Raw genomic sequence first — 26,720 nt, forward strand, 5'->3', positions numbered from 1 at the left:
ATCTCTCCATTTATTTGTTTCTTCTTTGATATATTTCATTAGAGAGCTTTTTACTTTTCCTCATATAGTTCTTGCATATATTTTTTGGGGGGTTTATACCCAAGTAATTCTTTAGGGGAGTAGTAATGTAAATGGTGTTATGTATTTTATTTCAAATTTTACTTGTTCTATGCTGGTATAGAAAAGTGACTGACTTTTGTGTATTAACCTTCTATCCAGCAAACTTGCTGAAAGAGCCTATTAGTTCCAGAGAGTATTTTGTTTACTCTTTCAGATTTTCTACATAAACAACTTAATTTTTTAGGTTTTGTTATACCTGTGTTTTGTTTCAGTTACTTCCAGCGGAGAATCAGAGTTGAAGGAAGGAGTCTTGGGGTAGAGACAGTTTTCCCTCTGATTCCCTAAACTGAACTGAGCAGAGCTGCAATTCAGATCAAGTTTGTGTTTAGGTCAAGGCACTTGGAAGGGTAGTGAAGGAATGGGACGGTGGGTGCACAAAGTAATTACTTCACTAATTTTTCAAATCTTCTGTCTGACTTTTGACTATTGTTTCCTACAAAGTGCTTTCTTCACCCAAATAGACATGGATGCCTGGAGGTGCCATCATGTACTCAGGATCTGTTACAATGTTTCTAGATTTCCAATGTGGAACTGGCTGGTCCTCAAGTTTGCTGTTTTACAACCTTGGCTTACCCAGCTGGACTCCAGAGAGACATCTCCTCCATGGAGCAACCTTAGAACCTTTGAGAAAAAAAAATAACTTTGCTACTTTACCTAACCTCCTGCTTTATCCAGCCTCCTGCTCCCAATTTCCTGGAAGTCTTAGGCCTAGTCAAGTGGCTCCTACAAGCAAATATTCTACAAACGTTGGTTCAACATTGATTTCATCTAGATATGGATAAAGGTTTTTTAATCAATAAAAATGTATTTAGAAACATACTACTCATTCCTTCTACAAGGTGAAGAACAGGAAATGTTCTAAATTTTTTTTTAAAGTCAGTTTCCATTTTTCTGAAGTTCTCTCTTCTCTTGAGTTTTGTTTGTAATTTTAGGAACCAGAAAGTATTTTGAGAGCATATGAAAGGGTAAGGAAGACAAACCACTCATTCTCAAGAAACAGCCCTAGGCCATGCATTTATCAATTCAGAAATTTCAACTAGTGACCACTAATGTACATGTGCATCTCAAACCCTCATAAGATAGGTTGCTGCTAATAGAGAGTATTGTTTTCATTTCCTTTTGAGGGCAGTGTCTACCTCAGTGAGATAGAACCGATTTTCATTTCCTTATCACTATAAGGAATTGATAGAAAAACCAGAGATAAAGGACATCTCTTTCCAGTTCATTCCAGTGATGTGTTGGTGCTAATTTATTTTTGCCAATGTTATTTTAACAGCCTTTAAAAAATCACCCCTCTCTTTCTCCTTCCACAGCTACCCACTGGCCTGCCTATTTTATCTGGCTCTGAAAATTTGTGACCTAGTCTAGTGACATAAGTCTTTCTAAAATGCTCTTCTTTAAGGGAAAGGGAGAGGGCATGGATGGACTGGGAATCTGGAGTTAATAGATGCAAACATTTGCCTTTGGAATGAGATCCTGATGTTTAGCACTGGGAACTGTATCTAGTCACTTATGATGGAGCATGAGGAAGGATAATGTGAGAAAAAGAATATATATATATATGTGTGTGTGTGTGTGTGTGACTGGGTCACTTTGCTGTACAGTAGAAAATTGACAGAACACTGTAGACCAGATATAATGGGGAAAAATCATTTAAAATGCTCTTCCTTGACTTATTGACTTGAAGTTAACAACTTACTCCTGAATGATTTAACTTCTCTTTTGGAACTGCCTCCTCTTAGGACTTCTCTTAACTTTTACTTCTAAGGATGTAAAGAAAGTAAAGGAGTTAGACACTCACTATGTAATTGGCTAAGAAGTACATGGACCTGACAGCAAGGACTTTTACTCAGTCTGATGTGTGTGTAACCCTAGCTGGATCTTCATCATCAGAATCCCCACATTTACTCATGAGTGCAATGATTTGACTGGGATGCCCTTTTTAAGTCAGGAGGGGATGGGAGTGTGAAAAGAAAAGAGAAGTTTCTGGGTTCTCTATTCTGTTCCATTGATCTGTATGTCTGTTTTGGTAGCAGTACCACACTGTCTTGATGACTGTGGCTTGGTAATATTGCCTGAAGTTTGGGAAAGTTATGCCTCCTGCTTGGTTTTTGTTCCTCAAAATGGCTTTGGCAATTCTGGGTCTTTTGGGGTTCCATATAAATTTTCGGATGGTTTGTTCTAGTTCTGTGAAAAATGTCCTGGTTAATTTGATAGGGATTGCACTGAATCTGTAGATTGCTTTGGGTAGTATGGCCATTTTTATAATATTAATTTTTCCAATCCAGGAGCATGGACTATCTTTCTATTTCTTTACATCTTCTTTGATTTCCTTAATTAAAGCTTTACAGTTCTCAGCATATAAGTCCTTTACCTCCTTGGTCAGGTGTATTCCCAGGTATTTGATTTTTTTGGGGTGTGATTTTAAAAGGTATTATATTTTTGTATTCCTTTTCTAATATTTCATTGTTAGTATACAGAAATGCAACTGATTTCTGAATGTTAATCTTATATCCTGCTATTTTGCTGAATTTGTTGATCAGTTCAAGTAGTTTTTGTGTTGAGTCCTTAGGGTTTTCTATATATAGTATCATGTCATCTGCATACAGTGACAGTTTTACCTCTTCTCTTGCTATTTGGATGCCTTTTATTTCTTTCGTTTGTCTGATTGCTGTGGTTAGGACTTCCAATACTATATTGAATAACAGTGGCGAGAGAGAAGTTTGTTTGATGCGGTATTTCTACACTGACCCATTACTTCGATAGCAACTTTAATTCAGTTCAACATTCCACATTCTACAAGTATATTTGGCAACATTCTTCTGAGAGGTAATTTGGAAATATGCATCAAAATCTTAGAATATCTATATTAGTCAAGAGTCTTGGTTGCCTAAAGACAGAAAGGCAGCTCAAAGTATTTTAAGCAAATAATTGGAAAAGTCAAGTAATTGGAAAAGTCCAGGAAGGCATCTTTCTTCTGCCATAGCTGGAATCAGAAACTGGAACAACATCATTGGGAATCTCCCTTCTCCATCTCTCAGTCTGCTTTTTTTTTTTCTTTAAGGGGTTGAATCAGAGCTGCAGCTGCCAGCCTTTGCTACAGCAATGCGGGATTAGAGCCATGTCTGTGACCTATACCACAGTTCAAGGCAATGCCAGATCCCCAACCCACTGAGTGAGGCCAGGGATTGAGCCCGTATCCTCATGAATACCAGTCGGATTCATTTTCACTGCTCCAAAATGGGAACTCCTCTCAGCTCTGCTTTCTTGTGTTGCCATCATTGTGGCAAAGATGGCTTTGGTCAATTCCAATCTTAAATGGTCTTTAGTGTCTATAATTTCAGAAGAAAAGAGATGTTTTTATCCAAGTATTAGTATCAGAAAAATTCCCCCTTATTGACCCTGCTTCTATCATATCCCTCTCCTGGACCAGTCATTGTGTCTGGAGTGGTAGGAAACAAGACACTCTGATTAATCCCAGCCATGTGACAGAAAGTTCCACCAGGTGGGGGAGAAGCAGTTCCTGAAAGGCAGTGCATAAATGGACTATGAAGTCAGTTCTGTCATCTGAAATAGGGAAGGAATTCTGGGCAGGCAGAAGTCAGGGATGTCTAGTATACAATGTTAATTTTCTTCTATGTGTTTACCCCTAGGAAATAATCAAGAGTGTGAGAGACTTACAGAATTATATCTAAAAATGTAAAGCCAGAAAGTACTGAAATATTCAACAATAAAGGGATTAGTTGAATAAATTATGGTACATGCGTCCAATGGAACACTATGCAGCCTATGAAAAATGTGTTGAAGAAAACTTAATGAATGACATGAAAAAGTGTTAAGTATAGCAGCAGTGTGCAGTGTCCCAACTTATACATATTTTTACACATATACACATTTTATCTATAAAAACATAGATGCAAATGTTTTGAAAGACTGGAAGAATAGATGATGTTGATTATTCTCAGTGAAATTAGGAGTAATTTAAATCACATTGGTACTTTTTCTTTTCTATAGTCGATGTGTATTTTTTTAAAAAATTAAAAACATTATTAAAAAACTCTTAATTTCTCACTACTAATTTAAAACTGATCCTGTGATTTCTCTCTGTGAGAGAAGGAGCTGAAATGTGGAGATCCTAATTACTGGTAAATAGCAAACTCGATGGAAAGGAAACTAATTAGGAGAATAAATTATTCACCAGTTTTCTAAGATTAGCTACAACTCAAATGTATTCTCCATTGTGTTACATTTCCATATTTTGAAGCTTTATTTGTATGCACACCACTAAATCAGAATTCATCAACCAGCCAGATCTAGGCTCAAGGGACAGGCCCAGATATATCTATAGGGAGAGATTTGGGGTTTCCTTCTTAAACTTCACAATTACTCAAATGTACCTAGAGAAAGCAAAATGTATTCCTTGCTGCTGGAGACCAGGGCTTCCTCTCAATCGTATTAGAAATATTCAGAGTAGAGCAAACTACTTCAGCAAAACAAAGAGCAATGTACACTCTAAAGGCACAAACCGTAGCACCTAAACAGCTTATTCCACGTGTTTCAATTTCCCCTGGAGAATTCCCTTTTTAAATAAGACTTTACATCATCCAAAGAGCCACTGCCTTATCTGACCCAAGGAGAGAGTATCGAATAATTGATGTCTACCCAGTTTACCAACGAAATATCAATAAGCCAAATCTTTATAAGCTCAAAGGGAAAGCCTTAATTATGACAGTGACTTTTATTAGAGAAGCACACAATTAGGAGGAAGGACAAAAAGCAATACTCATGCTGACTTATTTCCACCATTATCCATCATTTCACCTGGAAGCCAGCCCATTTCTTCTTGAATTACCAACATGAGGCAGCTTGATGCCACAGGAAGATGGCCTACAGGGTGCTCACTAAGAAAAAGAATCTTTTTTTTTTTTTGTCTTTTTGCCTTTTCTAGGGCCGCTCCTGCGGCGTATGGAGGTTCCCAGGCTAGGGGTCGAATTGGAGCTGTAGCCACCAGCCAACACCAGAGCCACAGCAACTCCAGATCCGAGCCACATCTGCGACCTACACAGCTCACAGCAACGCTGGATCCTTAACCCACTGAGCAAGGCCAGGGATCGAACCTGCAACCTCATGGTTCCTAGTCAGATTCGTTAACCACTGCGCCATGGTGGGAACTCCTTTTTTTTTTTTTAGAGAAAGAATCTTTCTGTGTCATGTGTTGTGACATCCTTCCATCATGGACACAGCTACTCAGAGAAATTTGTTCAACATAGAGTCCTCTTTGTCAGGCAAAATTTTTCTTGCCTCTTGAATAGGAAACTTAACAAATTATATCTGATACAACAATCTGATATAAATACAAATATCTGATGCAATACCCTTTCTTCTTCCTTATTAACAGAACCCCAAATGTCTTTGCATGGCAAGATGCCCAGCCTGAAAACTCCATTTCCCAGAGTGGCACCTGTGGGAGATGGGGGATGTACCACTCAAATCTCCTTGCTTCAGGAAAGGATTTGCTACCCACATCAAAGAGTGTGGTTAACTGACAATCTCCGTTTATTAGCTCCTGGCAACTTTTTTTTTTTCACTTTTCTTAAAAGTTTTATTGAAATATAGTTGATTTATGATGCTGTGATCATTTCTGCTGTACAACAACGTGATTCAGTTATACATATACACATATCCATTCTTTTTCAGATTCTTTTCCTATATAGGTTATCACAGAATATTGGGTAGAGATCCCTGTGCTATATAGCAGGTCCCCATTGGCCAATAATTCTATATACAGTAGAGTGCATATGCCAAACCCAAACCCCCAGTCCATCCCTCCCTCTCACCTGTTCTCTTTGCAACCATTAAGTTTGTTTTCAAAGTCTGAGTCTGTTTGTGTTTTGTAAGTAAGCTCATTTGTATCTTTTTTTTTTTTTTTAAGGGCCGCTCCTGGGGCATATGGAGGTTCCCAGGCTAGGGGTCCAATCGGAGCTACAGCTGCCGGACTAAGCCATAGCCATAACAATGCAGGATCTGAGCAGTGTCTGCAAACTACACCACAGCCCACAGCAACACTGGATCCTTAACCCACTGAGTGAGGCCAGGGATCGAATCTGAAGCCTCATGGTTCCTAGTTGGATTCATTTCCACTGAGCCATGATGGGAACTCCTGAATCTTTTTTTTAGATTCTACACATAAGCAATATCATATGATATTTGTCTTTCTCTTTCTGACTTATTTCACTTAGTATGAGAATCTCTAATTCCATCTATGTTGCTGCAAATGGAATTATTTCATTATTTTTCATGGCTGAGTAATATTCCATTGTGTATATGTACCACATCTATTTACCTGTTCCTCTGTTGATGGACATTTGGGTTACTTCCCCATGTCTTGGCTATTGTACATAGTGCTGCAAGGAACATTGGGGTGCATGTATCTTTTCAAATTATGTTTTTCTCCAGATAGATGTCCAGGAGTGCTATTGCTGGATCACATGGTAGTTCTATTTTTAGTTTTCTGAGGAACCTCCAAACTGTCCATAGTGGTTATACCAATTTACATTCCTATGAACAGTGTTGGAGGGTTTCTTTCTCTCCAGGAACCCTCTCCAGAATTTATTGTTTGAAGACTTTTTGGTAATGACATGATAACTGGTTGTAGTTTGGATTTTATTTTTCTAATAATTAAACATGTTGAGCATCTTTTCAAGTGTCCATTAGCCATCTGTACATCTTTACCTCAATCAAAAAATGAGCAGAAGCTCCTGGCAACTTTAAGCTGATATTGTGTTCTCCTCAGGGGAGCCCCCAGCCAATGACTAGAACAAAGGCCTGGACATTTCCACCCAACATAGGGTTCCCATAACAAGAAATCCTTGCTCTCAAGCTGCACACTGAGCTGGTAGAGACTTTGTCATGTCAGCATCAGGGAACGTGGCTCCCCCTGCCCAAATCAGCTTCCTGCTTCTTTGGCAGGTTGTACTCCCCATTAAACCTTTTTTACTCCTCACAATTTCAGCATCTACTTCCTGAAGAACATGACTGGCAACACCCAGCTTCCTCTGTGGCTTTGGGCAGCCACATGACACTGTTCTGGACAGTGAGATGTGAGTGGAAGTTGCTAGATGGGTGTCTAGAGAAGTACTGTAAACAGAGGCAATCAAAAGTGACACACACCTTTTGGTCTTTGCTTCCCTCCTCTCCTTTTTTTTTTTTTTTTTTAATGCCGGGATACAGATGCATTTTAAAGAGTGGAGCAGCCATCTTGTGACAATGAAGTAACAAGGTCTATATCCACATACTAAATATGGCAGAACAGAAACCTGAAAAGAGCCTGGGTCCTGGAAGATATTGTAAAGGGATCTTACCAGCCTCAGACTATGTACCTCTAGGTTTCTTATTTTGAGTAACAAGGGACCCCCTTAATTGTTTAAGATTTGATATGTCAGGCTTTACAGTGAAATGCATAGGACATAGGAAAATGGTCTTGGTATCAAGCATGTTAAGGAAAACCAGTAGTTTACAGAACATGGGCAGAGCATGGTCCTAATTATCTATGTGTGTGTGTGTACGTGCATACATGCAGATATCGTTCATAGACACATTTTTATCCATATTATATACATTTTATCCATATAAAGCTACAATATGTGCTTAAGAAGAGGAAGGACATGGTGATACCTGCCTATCCAGTCAAATGAACCTATGGGCCTTCTTCAGTGAGGGAACTGGGAGTGACATCAGTTTATCCTCCCCTTCTCCTGTAATGCCTTAGCTCATGAAGAATAAAACAATTAGCATATGAAATATTTTATGTACAAGACAGAAAGCAAATGTTTACCAATGGTGCAATACTCGTATTGATTTACCCAGGAGACTGCAAAGCCAAATGCCTCATATAATTTTGGCCAGGCAACTCTTTTCCTAGTAGAGTAGGAGAATTCCAAATTTCTACCCTGTCCTCATCTGGGAGTTCCTGGTGACAAGGCAAGACAGTCTACCTTGAAACTTCAAACAAGGAAAACCAGACAGATACCCATGCATGGGTAGCAGAAAGCATTTTGAACTAGAGATTGGAAAATCTGAATTGCAGGCCGAGTGTACTGAACAACTGCATCTGAAAAATTTATGGTAATATGACTTGTCTTAACTCTTTCACAGGGCGTTGTGAAAATCAAATGAGATAATTAATGTAATATGATATACAGATATAAATTAATAATAATAACAATAATGACAATAACCAAAGCTGAGTGCCAGGCACCGTTCTACATACTTTACATGTTTTAACTCATTCAATCCTTGCATCAACCCAAGGATGTTATGTGATGTTGACTATGGGGCCCAAAAAATGGGGACCCAGAATATCCTGAGGGCCATTCACCCCCTTTATGGGTGGCCACATTATGTTTTTATTATGAAGTGAACATGCTTCACTGATATTTTCACATTTCAGGAAATGTGTTTGATTGTGATCAAATGGAACACCGAGACACTTGTCTATCTTTGGCAGTGCTTCTAATCATTTTTAAGAAGACACAGAAGGAAGGAAAATTCTAGAAGAGGGAGGGACCTCCTTTCACTTTGTCCTCCTATGTGTGCCTTGTCCCAGGGGAGAGGGAAATGATGACACTTCTGTCCTCTCTCACATCACCCTTCTTTTTGTTTCTCCCCACAGGAGTGGCTGAGGTGATTGGTCAGAGTCGAGGACATGCACTGGACCAGTTTCACTGGTGGGGAGATCCATTTTAAGGCCAAAGATCAGTGCTCATGACCATCTTGGCCTTTTCTTTCACTTCTGGGCCCAGGTCCAACAGACTTGACTTGACTTCCTGTCAGAGTGGCCAGTACACATGAGCAGGGCTGGGAGCCAATGTTTTAATAAGGAACTTGTGGTCTTTGCTGTTTGTCTACCATTTGGGTAAGCAGACCTGGGGCTGTTCGGAAGGCCTTGCCTGTGTTTCTCAGCTGCATGTCTGAATACGCAGGTACCAAGTCTGATCAGTGTGCAAAGGACGAGACTCTGGGCCAGCCTCAGCCAGATTCAAAATTCAGTCTCTAACAAGGCAGTTTAACACAGCCTGGCATTTTGGGAAATGTGTGGCTACTGCCTGGATTAAGAGAGTAGTATGCATCCTTTTCATTTGCCTGTGATCTTTTCACATGTATCCTAGAAGAGAAAAGGGTTAGGGGCACCCTATTCCCCTGAAAGAAATCCCCTATATAAAAAAGAAATTTCTCTATGTATATATATTTCTTTCTATATGTATATACATTCAGTTTTATAAATATATAATTTTTGGTTTGGATTTCTTTTTATATATATTTCCTCTATATATTCAGTTTTATAAATATATTCAGTGCATATATATACATACACACACACACATATGTATAACTGAATCACTTTGCTATATACCAGAAACTAATACAACACTGTAAATCAACTCTACTTCAATAAAAAGGAAGAAAGAAAGAAATCCAGACTGTAACTTAAGAAACCTTCTCTATTCTGCTGGATGGAACCAGATACTCTTCTATGTCTCCAGGTCGTGGCATAGGATTTGACCCACAGCAGTGGCTTTAAAAATGCTTCCTGGATAAATTATTAAGTTATGTTTTTAAGAAAATAGAATTTGAAAAAAACTTTTGGATAGAACAGGTTTCCAGAAAGATGAGAAGGTAAACTTAGCTTAGACTGAACAAGGAAGGACAGAGACTTTCACAGAGCCAAGCCAAAATACTCAAAACTGAAGTAATACTGGACTTTAAAGTGAACATAAGTATCCAAAATGAAGGGCCAGAGTCAGAACACAAGGGCAAACGTCCTCAAGCAGTAGCAGAAATTAAAATTAGCTGTCGACAGGGGGCTGCACACCTGTGCAGTGGGGAGGTCTTGAAATATTCACTATCTGACTTCCCACAGTTAAAACATCCTCAGATATCTGATCAAGGTTATGTCAACATCATGTATTTTACACATCAAAGGTGAACAAACTAGTATATGAGAGTTGAAACTTCTTAAAACATAAATGAAAGATGTAGAAGAGATGGTATAGGCAGTCCCCTAAATACTTTGTTAAATGACTTAACTAAATCCTATCAAAATAACCCACATGCAGCTAAACTGTCAAATAGTGAAAAAAGTGATGGAGGATAAAACTATAACTCTGCTTTCCCTACTCTCATTCACTCTATAGAGTTAGGTCACACCTTGAGGGCAAGTCAGTAGTATTATTACAACTATGTAATTATTTACTATTGAAATAAGTAATGTATTTTTTCTGGTTTTCTCCTTTTTATTTTTCCTACAGTTAACCATAGCCTCATCTGTTCATTTGCTTGATTTCCAATGTTTATAATCCTTAATTTTTTTTCTATCAATTTGTTGTATGTGTAGCAATAGTTATTTTCCAAACACTAGACACATCAGTTTATTTGATCAAATCCATTTCTCCCTAGAGCCCTCCACTCTGGATCCCCCAATCCCAGCTCTAATCCTCACTGGTTTTGGGGCCCAGGATGACATCCATGGACTTAATTTTGTCATTTTCTTATGTCAGATCTCTATTTCCTAGATCTCATTTCTTGGTTGTATTGGTTTGATGGCTTTATAATTTTTCTAAGTATCAGCACTAATTTTTCTGCTTTCCTCTCATTTTTATCAAATGTTAAGAACAAGTTGCCATTAAACTATTCTAAAAATTACATACACTATCCTTTAATAACAGTGCCATCAAACTAGGTACCACTGAAAATATTTTTTAATTTAATTTTATTTTATTAAAGTATAGTTGTTTAAGCATTGTCCCAATTTCTACTGTACAGCATAGTGACCCAGTCATAGATGCATATACATTCTTTTTCTCATACTATCTTCCATCATGTTCTGTCCCAAGAGATTGGATCTATGTCCCTGTGCTATACAGTAGGACCTCATTTCTTATCCATTCTAAATGTCCACTTTCACTACTGTTATTCAACATAACAGTTGTGAAACTGTATTGGAGTATTGGAAGTCCTAGCCACAGCAATCAAGGAAGAAAAAGAAATAAAAGGAATTCAAATTGGAAAGGAAGAAGTAAAACTATCACTGTTTGTGGATGACATGATACTATACCTAGAAAATCCTAAAGACACTACCAGAAAACTCTTAGAGCTCTTCAGTGAATTTTGTAAAGCTGCAGGATTCAAAATTAATACAGGGAAGTATCTTGGATTTCTATATTATAACAATAAAAATCAGAAAGAAATTAGGGAAAAAATCCCATTTACCATCACATCAAAAATAATAAAATACCTAGGAATAAACCTACCTAAAGAGACAAAAGTCTTATACTCTGAAAACTATAAAATGCTGATGAAAGAAATCAAAAATCACACAAACAGATGGAAAGATATACCATACTCTTGGATTGGACAAATCAATATTGTCAAAATGACTATACTACCCAAGGCAACCTACAGATTCAATGCAATCCCTATCAAATTACTACTGAAAATCTTTCATTCCTCAGATGTATTTATTGTCTGAAAGGTAAACTGTTGCAGAGTAATGTACAAAAAGTACAGTTCAGCTTGTATTAAGGTGTCTGTGGGCTCAAGATAAGCTACTCATTTGGTGCCTCTTCAAACCAATATCTTAAAAATATTTTCTTCATCTTATTGTTATTTTTTTGGCTGCATCCACAGCATATGGAAGTTCCCAGGCCAGGGACAAATCCAAGCTGCAGCTGTGACCTACACCACAGATTCAGCAATACTGGATCCTTAACCCACTATGTCAGGCCAGAGATTGAACCCACACCTCAGCAGCAACCTGCACCACTGCAGAGACAACACTGCAGAGATCCTTAACCCACTGTGCCACAGTAGGAACTCCTTTCCTTAACTTTTTTGTGTGTGATTAGAAACAAACTGACTTTCTGCAAATTGAAATCACATGCTTTTTCTTCATGTGTCTAACCCTTAGCCAGCTGTCTACTCATCCTCTGATGTAAGTGTTCGCCAAGTGAAACTCCATTTAGCAATAATGTTGGTGACCCAAGTAAATTTTTTCTGAAAATTCCACTGAAAGATAGTGCACAGCTTTTCACGAAATGGAAAAAAAAAAAAAAAAGGAGGGAGGGAGTCTGTTAGTTCTATTTCTTGTTTAAACCTCTAAATCTGGCCTGAAACCACTCTTTCTCACTCTAGCATTAAGCTGGAGCTATCCCTGCCTTCTTGGGTCCCTCCTCTTTGCACTCTCAAATTCTCTCTTCCACCAAACACTTAAGCTCTGCCCCAAGTGTGCACAACATCCATTTGTCACTACTTATTTCTACCTTCCAGGATGTCAAAGACTCTTCAATTGACCCTCTTCAGTAATGGGGATCCATTTTCCTTAGAAGTCAATGAAGGATTATTAATAATAAAAAAATTGTCCTCATATGTTCGAATTCAAACTAACAGATTAATATAGGCATTAAAATGAGACTTGGACTAACTTCAATTTCTTCACTTATATAAGGAGATGCATGTAAAAAAAAAATATGTCTGTGTTTACCAGCAGCAAATTTCCATTTGGGTGGGGCAGGTAAGGGGTGGAGGGGCATGTTTGTACTACTTACAGATTCTTGCCTGGGTAGCTGGCTGACCAAGCTGCACTGAGAGTGGGTTAGTTGAAAGTGGAATAAGTGAAATCAAGAACCACCATAGAGTCTTCCAGAGAAAGGCAAATCAAAGGGAGCCCTGGGGATGGGATTTGGGGCATAAGACAGCAGAGTGTCCGATGTCTGGTTCTCTGGGCTTTCAGCTATAAATTAATAATTATATTGGGCTTTCAGTTATAAATTAATAATTATAATTGCAGGGCTTTCTTCATAACACAGTTATGACAGCTACATAAGCTAAGACACATAAGACATTTAAAACACTGACTGGTATAAAATAGGCCCTCACTAGCCAGTAGAAACACTGACTGCCATTTTGTTCAGCTGAGACCAGTTAATCTCTTTTTTTCCCTCCAGAAGCCAAGCCTGGTCTCAGGTAAGAACAATAGAAGTGGGCATGTCACTCAAGTAGACTTGAGTCAAATTGATCTGACTTCATGATCATCTCCCTTTAGGAGGAAGAAATTGATAGAACAGGGAGTTCCTGTTGTGGCTCAGGGGGTTACAAACCTGACTAGTGTTCATGAGGCTGCAAGGATGCAGGTTCAATCCCCAACCCCACTCAGGGGCTTAAGGATCTGGCATTGCCATGAGTTGTGGTGTAGGTCACAGATGTGGCTCAGATCTGGCATTGCTATGGCTGTGGCACAGGTCAGCAGCTGCAGCTCCTATTTGACCCCTAGCCTGGAAATTTCCGTATGCCACAGGTGCAGCCCTGAAAAGAAAAAGAAAAAAAAAATGACAGAACATTGTAAATCAACTATACTTTAATTTTTTAAAAATTTAAAAAATGAAATTATTCATTGTTTACCTGAAATACAAAATTAACTGAGAGTCCTATGCTTTTAATTTGTTAAGATGTCAAATGTAATATATTTAACAGGATACATTGTCATACCCAACAACATGGGGCATCTACTCAGGAGCTGAGCCATCTATTAGTAGTCCCCACCATGTTGAGTCTTCTGTGTTTTTTCTATTGCTTAATCTTCCAGTTTTTAACCCACGCTTCCTCTCTCTGTCCCTAGAGTAATTAATCAGCTTAATTTTCCTAGGATTCCTCAACTGCTATGATTTGAATATTAAAATGCTTTTATTTTTAGAAGCACAATAAAATCCATCACATATTTAGAGTTTTCCTTGAGAATTGACCAGGGAAAGGGCATTTAGCTCAAACTGGATGTTCAAGATAACTGAATTCTAACATAATTTGTCGCATTAATTTTATAACTTAAATCTTTGGGTCCTTCTTCCAGTGTAAAATGTCGTGTATCTCACTGCTTTTATAGAACTTAACTCTGGGTTTTAATAATTTATTTTAAGGTAACAAATATAGAAACAAAAAAATAGTGACATAATTATATTTAAAGGAGAGCAGAGAGGAAATTGAGGAAGGAGTGAGGAAACGAGCTGTTTCATCATCCATTGTAACATACCATGTTCAACATTGGCAAATTTAAAATAGTTAAATATATATATGTATATATATAATTTTTAAAAATTCCTTTGAGGTTTTGGTGGGGTGGGGCAGGGAGTATTGCCTTTCAATGTAAGTTATTGTGTATAATTAGACTTTTAAAAAAGCTTGTGATTGGATTATTTCACTGAAAATTAAAACGTAAACAGGAAAACACTAACTATGCATGGGATTTTATCTTCTTGGAATAGATAGGATGGTGTAGCAAGAGAGCTGTTATAAATAACCAGTGATAGTGATAGTGATAGCTGTTATAAATAACCAGTGCTTAGTTCCCATGAACTGCCACATTTTTCTTTTGCATAGACTATATTCCTCTCTGTCCACCTGAGAGCTAATATTTTCATTCTTCAGAAACTTCAGATGCGAGGATCAGAAATCCATCAACTATATTGTAAATTACCAAAGAAGCTTAAAGTGTTACTTTCTTCATGGATATTGTGATTGAAAAGACAGGAAGGGTGTTCCCATTGTGGCACAGCGGAAATGAATCCAACTATTATCCATGAGGACCTGGGTTCAATCCCTGGCCTTGCTCAATGGGTTAAGGATCTGGCATTGCCATGAGCTGTGGTGGAGGTCACAGACATGGCTTGGATCCTGCATTACTGTGGCTGTGGTGTAAGCTGGCAGCTGCAGCTCTGATTTGATCCCTAGCCTGAGAACTTCCATATGCCTTAAAAAGCAAAAAAAAAAAAAAAAAAAAAAGAAAAGAAAAAGAAAAGATAGGAAGTTTTAAGATGAAGGAACAAAACCAGGTAGAACTCTGGATCTCAGTTTTTGAGAAAAACTCTCTGGAGCAGCAAATTTCCCTAGAACTCCTGACATCAGGCCAAGGAAATGTTAGATGAAGTTTATTTATGGTAAGGCTGTCACACTAGGAATCATTCATTTGCTCTAGAAATTTGAGTAATATGATTATTATAAGGAATTAAGATAATTTCTCTAACTAAAAAAAAAAAAAAACTATGATGATCTTGGGCAGAGTTAGATAAGCCTCTAATACAGAGTCCATTTTAAATCAGGCCACTGTAAGATAACTGTATTTGGGGGGGGGGGGTGTTTCTCTCTCTCTCTCTTTTTTTTTTTTTTTTTTATGCCCATACCTGTGGTGTATGGAAGTTCTTGGGCTAGTAGATCTGAGCTACATCTGCAACCTACAGGACAGCTTGTTGCAAGGCTGCATCCTTAACCCACTGAGGCCACGGATCAAAGCCACATCTGCACAGACACTAAGCCATGTTCTTAACCCGCTGAGCCACAACAAGAACTCCAAGACAACTGTAGTTTTAATAGGAGATGCTTTGAAACAGATAAATTTGTGAATAATTATAAGGTGTGGTACCACCTCTACTTTCCATAGAATTGCCCCAACTTAAACACTCTGCTAGACTGTAGGCAGGATGTAATGAGATTTTTAAATCTCAATGTTGGTAGGAAAAAAAGCAAGTATTTTATTTCTTTTTGGTTTTATAGATTTAAAAACTGAAGTAGTTTTACATTGGTTTTGCTTATTCCAAAATAATACACATTCACTGTAAAAACTAAAAGTATGCATAACATACAGGTGGCAGGTTGTATTTCCCAAAGGAGTTTGCACAAATATACAGTGCATCCCACACACACTTCTTTTAATGAGATGCTGACAATTTTCCATCAAGAGGTGGATTCTGGAGTTCATAGAAGCAGAGAACCCATTGGAGGTGTTCGCCAGGGGCTGGGGTGGGGGTGGGAAAAATGGGTGAAAATGGTCAAAAGGCACAGACTTCCAGTTGTAAGATGAAAAAGTTCTTGAGATGAAATGTACAGCATGGTAACTATAATTAATAACACTGCACTGAATATTTGAAAGTAGTGAACACTTTAAAAGTTCTTGCCATACACACATAGTTGTAACTATGTGAGGTGATGGGTGAGGTGATTCTTACTATGGTAATCATTTTGCAAGGTATGTACATATAAATCATTAAACCATACACCTTACACTTATGCAGTGTTATATGTCAATTATATGCATTAAAACTGGGGGAGGAAAGAAGGGGGGATGTTCATATTCCTCCCCACCTTGAACCTGGACAGACCATTGTAACTAACTTTAGCCAATAGAATGTGGCAGAGGTAACTTCCCAGGCTAGGTCCTAAAAGGCTATATGGCTTCTGCCTGATTCTCGTTCTCTCTAGACATGTCTCTTTGGAGCCCTGAGAGGTCAGGTAAGAAGTCCAACTACCTTGAAGCTGCTACTCTGGAAAGACATGGAAATACGAAAAAGGAATGGAGAGATTGCTAGAAGTCCCAGAGACTGGGCCATGATAATAGGGAAGCCAGTCGGGACACTGGTCAATTATCTGGCTACCTGTCCTGATATAGCAGACTCAACACCTGTGAACAGAAAGTTTCAGGAGTGAGATCCAGGTCCTGGAAGGAAAGCCTGGGAGGGGCTAATCTGGGTACCAAGGTCCTAGTCTTAAATAGGCATGTGGGTACTAGTCAGGGAAACTTAGGAGGAGAAACTACCCAAAGCTAAAGTCTGTTAAAGAAAAAGCAGGAGTTACCATTGTGGCACAGCAGAAATGAATCCGACTAGGAACCACAAGGTTGCGGGTTCAATCCCTGGTCTCACTCAGTGGGTTAAGGACCCTGCGTTACTGTGAGCTGTGGTATAGGTCGCAGACACAGCACAGATCCTGCATTGCTGTGGCTGCGGCTGTGGCGTAGGCCAGCAGCTGTAGCTATGATTCGACCCCTAGCCTGAGAATCTCCATATGCCACAGATATGGCCCTAAAAAGACAAAAAAAAAAAAAAAAAAAAAAAAAGCAAACACAAGGGGTGGAAAATGCTATAGTGAGGGAATCTCAGGGACCATGGGAGACGAGTGCTGGTACCACCTGAGTCTGGCCTCCAGGAGCTTGACTTTATTCCAAGCCACCTTGGTGGCTACAGCTGCTAAACTAGTCCTGAGGGTGACTAAACCTAGAGTGGGGATCCAGCCATGTGGCTTTGGGAAAGACAAAGACAGAAAACAAGGTGAGGCTCATCACTACATATCAGAGTTTACCTCTCAGTGTCCCCTGTTCCCTTCTAGTGCTCTATGGTCCTTGTTCACTTTCTTACATGGCTCTTCCTGCCCACAGCCCTTTTCTCTCTTTCCAGAGCTGATCTCTATACCTTCCAGCTTTCCAAAGCCAGAAATATTTGGTCCTCACTTAAGACACCCCACTTTGCATCATATTCCGGATATCTGCTTACAGATTCACTCCACTGTCCTGGACTCAGGACTGTGCATTTTGTATGTATGAATCTCTCAAAAATGTAGAACATGGGGCTAGTAGATTCTTTTTATTAAATGCCCATAACATTTCCATAATTTTGTAGTTCAGCAAAGTGCAGTCTGTGAGCTAAATTCAACTCTCTACCTGTTTTTGTAAATCCAATTTTATTGGGACACAGCTATGTTCATCATAGATGTATTGCCTGCAGCTGCTTTTGCTCTAAAATGGCAGTGTTAAGTAATTGTGACAGAAATCTTACAGCCTGCAAAGGCAAACATATTTATTATCTGATCCTTTACTGAAAAAGGCTTGCCAATCATATTCATTTTTAGTAAGAAAAGAGATGTGCCCCTGAGACTCAATCCATTAAACCACTCACTGCTTTCCCTCTCACCTTATAAAATCTGCAAGCATTAGAATTGTGAAGAATTTTGAGGAATATTCATCTTAAAATGGAATCTCAGTTCGGGAAGTATCAGGTGCCAGTTAAAGGCCCTGTAGTAAATTCATGGACAACCAAAAGTTAGGGTTAGGGTTAGGGTTAGGGTCTAGTTATCATTGAAAAATAACGCCTGACATTTTACATTTGTAGATAATTTCCTCTGAATGTGGATAATATGAACCTGCCATTTGCCTTCCACCCTAGCTGGACTTAATCTCTCCTCCCCCAAAGCCTCCAGAACACTTCAGCCTCTCTCTTATAGCATCTGTTTCAATGGCCTTGCATTCACTTTTTTCATGAGTATACTTCCAGACCAGGGTGATAAACATCCTTGGCAAGGAACTCTTTTGTCCAATCCTGTAGCCTCCATAGAGTTTTCCCAAAGCAGGTATTGGTAAATGGTGATGGAATGAAGGTCATTAATGCATATGTGAGAAATAGGTTTATAATACATTGATCTTATGAACCCATGGGCAAACCCTCAGCAGGGATTCTGCAGACTATGCTCCATGCACACACATTTTGAATCTTGTCTATTCTGCTTATATCTCTGTTTATTTTCCTCCTATATGTGTATGGAAAAGAAGTCATTTCAAGTCTTTCAAGAAGGCCCACTCTACAATAGAGCTCTGTTGTTTAAAAAAAAAAAAAAGGAAAAGAAAAAGGAGACAAAACAATTCTCTTGAAGAAGTAAATCTCTTTATCTGGGGTTAGGCCATTTTCTCAGGAAATTAACATTATTGTGAACTGGAATATCCTTCTGGACTTCATTTCCTTAACTCTTTACTTCTTTACTGTTAAACGTCAGCAGATAATCAATCCCATTTAGCAATCCAAGTGATGTGTGATGCAACAGGCCTCTGGTTTTCATCCATGTGAAGAAATATTTCTAGACCAGGCCCAGTAGAGTCTACCTGGAAGAACAAAGCAACCCTTGGCTACACTATTTGCCAAGATGATACAAACACAGCTTGAATTTGCCAAAGAGAAGGGGGTGGGAGGCAGAGGGTGCTGGTTTACAAAATCCAAGAAGGAAGTGAATAACCAAACGATAGGGAAAATTGGGATGAAGCAGAGCCTCGGGAATAACGGGAACCAGGGACTGGAAAGCTGCCGGAACTCTCTCCTCCTCCATTTGGAATTTCTGCTTCTCTATATGCTACCCTCAATCTCAGTGTAGATCAGTCTTTTCTACCAGGAGGAAACCTAGCCTGACATAGCTCCTTTTTTCTTTTTCTTTTTTTTTTCTCTTTCTCAAATCTTACAGCTTTATTCCTAGAGAGGGACAGTGTCTCTCAATTTTAATGAGAAAAATCCCAAGGAAAACATTTGGGTCCAGATTGGATCAAACCTAACAGGAGATGTCATATAAATGGCACTCTTTTTCTTTTCTTAATTTTTTTTCATTTTTTGTTTTTTGTTTTTTTTATTTTGTTTTGTTTTGTTTTGTTTGTCTTTTTTGCTATTTCTTGGGCCACTCCCACGGCATATGGAGGTTCCCAGGCTAGGGGTTGAATCGGAGCTGTAGCCACCGGCCTATGCCAGAGCCACAGCAACGTGGGATCCGAGCCGCATCTGCAACCTATACCACAGCTCACGGCAACGCTGGATCCTTAACCCACTGAGCAAGGCCAGGGATCGAACCCGCAACCTCGTGGTTCCTAGTCGGATTTGTTAACCACTGCGCCACCACGGGAACTCCAATATTTTTTTTCTTATTAAGGCTGCACCTGTAGCATATGGAAGTTCCAGGGCTAGGGGTCAAATCAGAGCTACGGGTGCAACCTACACCACAGCAATGCCAGAGCCAAGCCACATCTGTGAACTACTCTGCAGCTTGAGGCAACGTTGGATCTTAACCCAATGAGTGAGGCCAGGTATTGAACCTGCATCCTCGCAGACACTATGTTAGGTTCTTAACCTTCTGAGCCACAATTGGAACTCCAACAATAACACTCTTGACCTAGACATGAGGGAGAGAAGGTGGAGAAGAGACAGTTTCTAAGAGAAGGGAGCTGGAAGGTTATTTGGGTCAGCAATTCCATAGATATTCTTTGCTCTTTTTGAAGGCATGGGCTGTCCTATTTACAAATAAATTCCTAAGCTTCTGGAAAGACAGAAAAGGGCTAGTGAAGAGCCACACATTGGATGTTCGACCCCAGAGAACAGACTTTCAGCATAGTAGCACAAGTAGCCCTCAGCAAAAGGCAGGGAGAGGTGAAATGTTTATTTGAAGCGTAATCAGTGACAGTAGACTTCACATCAAAGGGCATTCAGAGAAATTGACAAGTACCTAACATGTGTAGCACCTGACATGGAGCCTATTGGGAAGGATCAGTCTGTTTTCCTTAAAGGAAAATGCTTTAAACTCCAGATTGCTTTGTGGTTTCTCTAAGCCCCACCCAGGACTGACACCAGCCCATGCAATGCCTTTGTGCAAATTAGAAAGGCAAGCCTTCCTTGAGGCAGACTCAGTACCAGCCCACCTCCCTAGCACCCTTCCAGGACCCCTGTGTTGAGGTGCTATGTTCAGCCTCCACCTACCCTTCAGCCAGGCACCCTTGGGCAGGGTCCCACCTACACAAACAACTCTGGCAGCCCTGGCTCACCCAGAAGGAGGTGAGGAAGGCAGGCTATCTCTTCTCCAACATCAGTAAGAGTAAGACTTAGAGGTATCTTGGGCATTAGTAGGAGAAATGGAAACAATGGCTGAATTCAAAGAACTCTAGGGATGGACAGCCCATCTCTGTCCCTCAGAGCCTTAGGGACATCTCTGGGAGTGGAGAGACCAGCAGCAAACTACACTGGTTGAGTGACAGCAGAAGCAGCATCAGCTTCTGAGGCTCCCAGAGTGATTCCACGAGCAGCAATGATGAGGATCCATGCATGCTTGTTTGAGTTTGTTTTTTGCAGTTTTTTCTTGTTGCTGATTTCCAGTCATACAGCATTGTGGTCAGAAAAGATGCTTGATATGATTTCAATTTTCTTAAAGTTATCAAGGCTTGATTTGTGGTTCAGAATGTGATCAATCCTAGAGAATGTTCCATGTGCACCTGAGAAGAATGTGTGTTCTGTTGCTTTTGGATGGAATGTCCTATAAATATCTATTAAGTCCATTTGGTCTAATGCTTCATTCAGGGCCTGTGTTTCCCTATTGATTTTCTGTCTGGATGATCTGTCCATTGCTGTAAGTGGGATGTTAAAGTCCCCCACTATCACTGTGTTATTGTCAAGTTCTCCTTTTAAGGTTGTTAGCAGTTGCCTTATATATTGAGGAGATCCTATGTTGGGTGCATATACATTTAAAATTGTTATATCTTCTTATTGGATTGATCCTTTGATCATTAGGTAATGTCCTTCTTTGTCTCTTATAATGTTCTTTATTGTAAGGTCTGATATGAGTATTTTGTCTGATATGAGTATTGCTACTCCAGCTGTCTTTTGATTCCTGTTTGCATGGAATATTTTCTCCCATCCACTCACTTTCAATTTGTATGCGTCCCTAGAAGTGAAGTGGGTCTCATGAAGACAGCATATATATGGGTCTTGTTTTTGTATGCATTCAGCCAGTCTATGTCTTTTGGTTGGGGCATTTAGTCCATTTACATTCAAGGTAATTATTGATATGTACATTCTTTTTTTGTTGTTGTTGTTGTTTTTGTTGTTGTTATTGTTGTTGTTGCTATTTCTAGGGCCACTCCCGCGGCATATGGAGGTTCCCAGGCTAGGGGTTGAATCGGAGCTGTAGCCACCGGCCTACACCAGAGCCACAGCAACGCAGGATCTGAGCCTCGTCTGCAACCTACACCACAGCTCACGGCAACGCCGGATCGTTAACCCACTGAGCAAGGGCAGGGACCGAACCCGCAACCTCATGGTTCCTAGTCGGATTCGTTAACCACTGCGCCATGACGGGAACTCCTAATATGTACATTCTTATTGCCATTTTATTACTTGTTGTGGATTTGTTTTTGTTGCTCTTTTTTCTTTACGTCTTCTCTCCTTTTATGGTTTGATGACTATCTTCAGTGTTGTATTTGAGTTGATTTTTATTTGTATGTGTATGAATTGTAGATTTTTAGTTTGCAATTACCCTGAAATTTTGATATAGGAGTCAGTATATATATGAGTTTGTCTTAAGTTGTCGGTCTCTTAATTGCAAGTGCATCTCCAATGTCCTGCATGTGTACCCTCCTCTTCTCATGACTTCTGATTTTGGTAGCATATTTGTGTGTGGATGATTTCCTACCTTTACTGTATACATGCCTTTACTGGTGAGCCTTGTCATTTGTGGTATTTTTGTTTCCTGTTGCTGTCTTTTCTTTTCTGCATAGAGAAGTTCTTTAGTATTGTTGTAAAGCTGGTTTAGTGTTGCTGAATTCTCTTAGCTTTTGCTTATCTGTGAAGATTTTGATTTCTCCTTCACATCTGAATGAGATCCTTGCTGGGTAAAGTAATCTTGGTTGGGGTTTTTTTTCTTTTCATCTTGTTAAGTATATTGTGCCACTCCCTTCTGGCCTGCAGAGTTTCTGCTGAAAAATCTGCCGATAACCATATCAGGGTTCCTTTGTATGCTATTTGTTTCTTTTCCCAGCTGCTTTCAATATTTCTGTCTTTAATTTTGGTCAGTTTGATTAATATGTGTCTCGGGGTGTTCCTCCTTGGGCTTATTTTATATGGCACTTGTTGTGCTTCCTGGATTTGAGTGAGTGGCTCCTTTCCCATGTTAGGGAAATTTTTGGCTATTAACTCCTCAAATATTTTTCTGTCCCTTTATCTCTCTCTTCTTCTTCTGGCACCCCTAGAATATGGATGTTGGTGTATTTAATGTTGTCCCAGAGTTCTCTTAGGCTGTCTTGTTTTCAATCTTTTTTCTTTTCTGTTCCACATCAGTGATTTCCACTGGTCTGTCCTCCACCTTGCTTATTCATTTTCTGCCTCCTATATTCTGCTGTTGGTTGCTTCTAATGAATTTTTTAATTCAGTTATTGTATTTTGCCTCTCTGCTTAAGTTTGAAATCTTGTATTTCTTTGCTCAGTGTTTGCTGTAAATTACCAATCTTTGCCTCCAGTTTATTTCCAATGTCTTCCATCATCTTCAGCATCAACAGTCTAAAGTCTTTTCCTGGAGGCTGAGAATCTCCAGATCACTTAACTGTTTTTCTGGGCTTTTTCTTGCTCCCTTATCTGAGTTATAGTTCTCTGCTTTTTCATTTTTATAGGTTTTTGCTGTGGTCTCCTTTTTGCTGACAATAGAGTTGTAGCCTCTCTTCTGGTGTCTGCTGCACTTGTGGCTGAAGTTGGTACAGGGGCTTGCTGTAAGCTTTCTGATGGGAGGGACTGATGCCTGATCACTGGTAGGTGGAGCTGATTCCTATCCCTCTGGTAGGTGGGGCTTTGTCTCTGGGTGAGATTAGAGGTGGCTGTGTGTGGTGGGGGGGTACTTTAGGCAGCCTGTTTACTGATGGGTGGGGCTGTGATCCCACCTCAATTGTTGTTTGGCCTGGGGCTTCTCAGTGCTGATGGATTGGGCCAGATTTTCCCAAAATGGCCACCTCTAGAGGAACACACGCTGATAAATATTACTGAGACCTTTGCCTCCAATGTCCTTCCCCCACAATAAGCCACAGTCACCCCCTGTTTTCCCAGGAGATCCTCTAAGAACTGCAGTCAGGTCTGACCCAGATTCCTACGGAGGCTTTGCTGTGCCCTGGAACCCAGCACACAGAAAAGTCTGCATGTTCCTTTCAATAATGGGATCTATGTTCCCCCCAGTTCCATGGAGTTCCTGCACACAAGCCCCACTGGACTTCAATGCCAGATGCTATGGGGGCTCTTTCTCCCAATGCCAGATCCCCAGCATGGGAACCTGATGTGGGGCTCAGAATTCTAACTCCTGTAGGTGAGTCTCTGTGATACAGTCACTTTCCAGTCTGTGGGCTTCCCACCCAGCAGGTGTGGGGTTGCTTATATCACATAATCATCCCTCCTACCTCTTTTTTTTTTTTTGTCTTTTTTGCTATTTCTTGGGCCACTCTCACAGCATATGGAGGTTCCCAGGCTAGGGGTCGAGTCGGAGCTGTAGCCACCAGCCTACGCCAGAGCCACAGCAACACAGGATCTGAGCTGTGTCTGTGACCTACACCACAGCTCACGGTGACACCAGATCCTAAACCCACTGACTGAGGCCAGGGATTGAACTGGTGACCTCATGGTTCCTAGCCGGATTCCTTAACCACTGAGCCACGACGGGAACTCCCCTCCTACCTCTTGATGTGGCCTCCTCTTTGACTTCTGGAGTATGATATCCTTTGAAAGTTTCCAGTCCATTTGGTTGAAGGTTGTTCAGCATTTGGTTGTAATTTTGTTGTTTTTATGAGAGAAGGTGAGCTCCAGTCATTCTATTCTGCCATCTTAATCCTCCAGAGTTGCTTTTAAACCCTCCTTTATTGCTAGTGGGAATGTAAAGTGGTACAACCACTATGGAAAACAGTATGAAGGTCCCTCAGAAAACTAAATATAGGGCTACCATATGACCCAGCAATCTCACTCTTGGGCATATATGCACACAAAACTTTCATGCAAAAAGATACATGCACCCCAATGTTCACTGAAGCAATACTCACAAAGCTAAGACATGGAAACAACCTAAATGCCCATCGAAAAATGAATGGATTAAGAAGATGTGGTACATATATACAATGTAATACTACTCAGCCATAAAAATGAACAAAATAATGTCATTTGCAGCAACATGGATGGAACTAGATATTCTCATATTAAGTGAAATAGGTCAGAAAGAGAAAGACAAATACCATATGATATCACTTGTATGTGGAATCTAAAATGCGGTGCAAATGAACCTATCTACAAAACAGAAACAGATTCACAGACATAGAAAACAGATTTGTAGTTGCCAAGGGGGAGGAGGGAGTGTGAAGGATGGGGAGTTTGGGGTTGGTAGATGCAAACTATTACATGTAGAATGGATGAGCAAAGAAGTTCTATTGTAAAGCACAGGGAAATATCCAGTCTCTTGGGATAGACCATGATGGAAGATAATATGAGAAAAGGAATGTGTGTACATATATCTATATATATATGAGACTGGGTCACTATGCAGTATAGCAGAAATTGACACAACATTATAAATCAACTATACTCTAATTTAAAAACAAAACAAAACAGAAACAAACACAGATTTATAAAGCAAACTTAAGATTACCATAGGGAAACCATGGGGAGGGGATAAATTAGGAGGATGGAATTAACATATACACAGTACTATATAAAAAATAGATAACTAACAAGGACTTACACTATAGCACAGGAAAATCTACTCAATATTCTGTAATAACCTATATGAGAAAAAAAATGAATATATGTATATGTATAAATGATTCACTTTGCTATCCACCTGAAACTAATACAACACTGTAAGTCAACTATACTCCAGTAAAATTTTTTAATTAAAAAAAGAATTTATGTAGCAGAATGCCTTGATAGAGATGAAACTTTTTTGTCTCTTTCAAATACCATATGTTATCACTTATATGTGGAACCTAAAATATGACACAAATGAGCTTATCTATGAAACAGAAACAGACTCACAGACATAGAGAACAGACTTGGGGTTACCAAGGGGAAGGAGGGGTTGGGGAGGGATGGATCGGGAGTTTGGGTTTAGCAGATACAAACTATTATGTGTAGAATGGATAAAAAACAAGGTCCCACCATAAGCACAAGGAACTATATTCAATATCTTCTGATAAACCATAGTGGAAAATAATGTGAAAAAGTATATGGACACACACACACATATATCTGACTCCCTTTGCTATACAGCAAAGTATATATGTATATATGTGTGTATGCATACAGCAAAGTATATATATGTATATGTACACATATGTACATATGCATGTGTGTATGTATATGTATACACGCTGTATATACATATATATACACACACATTGCCTGTACAGCAAAGTATATATATGTATATACGTGTGTGTGTGTGTGTATATCTGAATCCCTTTGCTGTACAGAAGAAATTAATGCATAATAAACCAACTGTACTTCAATAAAGTCAATTTTTATAAAGTTTTTTGTCCCCTTTATCTTTACCTTTGAAACATTAAAAATAACTCCCCTTTGAAGGATTTAAGGAAGATATACTTGGAAAAAGTATAGTGTGGATTTAGCAGGCCATTTTTTCTTTTCCTTTCTTTCTTCCTTTCTTTTTTTCTTTTGGCCTTGCTCTCTGCATGTGGAAGTTCCCGGGCCAGGGACTGAACCCTCACAACAGCAGCAAGGAGCTGCTGCAGCATCCACGCCAGATCCTTAACCCGTGGCACCACAAGAGAACCTCCAGGTCTCATTTTTTATAAGGTTATATTCAAAGTTGTTGGGTAGCCACTCTAAGGGAAGCCATATCCCCATTGTCCCCCAAAAGGGAGGAATTAGTCTATTTAAGGTGGGTGCCCAAAAGAAAGGCACTGGCAAGCCTGAAGCAGAGGAGAGGAAAATGATTAAGGTCAGGGTATGCGGGTGGGGGACACCAGGATCTGGGGGTGCCTTCTGAAACCAGTTGGAGATCAGCATTCCCCTGGAGGTCTGATCACCAGGAACCTGGGTGACCAGGGTACAGCTCTGCTGCAAATGCGCATCATGCCAGTGCCTGAAGCAATGGCCAGAAGAGTGGAGCCATCATCCCAGCACTGCGGTCCAGGGAATAAGTGCCCAGGCAGGCTGCCACTGTGCTGT

Source organism: Phacochoerus africanus, chromosome 7 (genome assembly GCF_016906955.1).
Source record: "Phacochoerus africanus isolate WHEZ1 chromosome 7, ROS_Pafr_v1, whole genome shotgun sequence".
In the NCBI taxonomy this organism is placed as follows: Eukaryota; Metazoa; Chordata; class Mammalia; order Artiodactyla; family Suidae; genus Phacochoerus; species Phacochoerus africanus.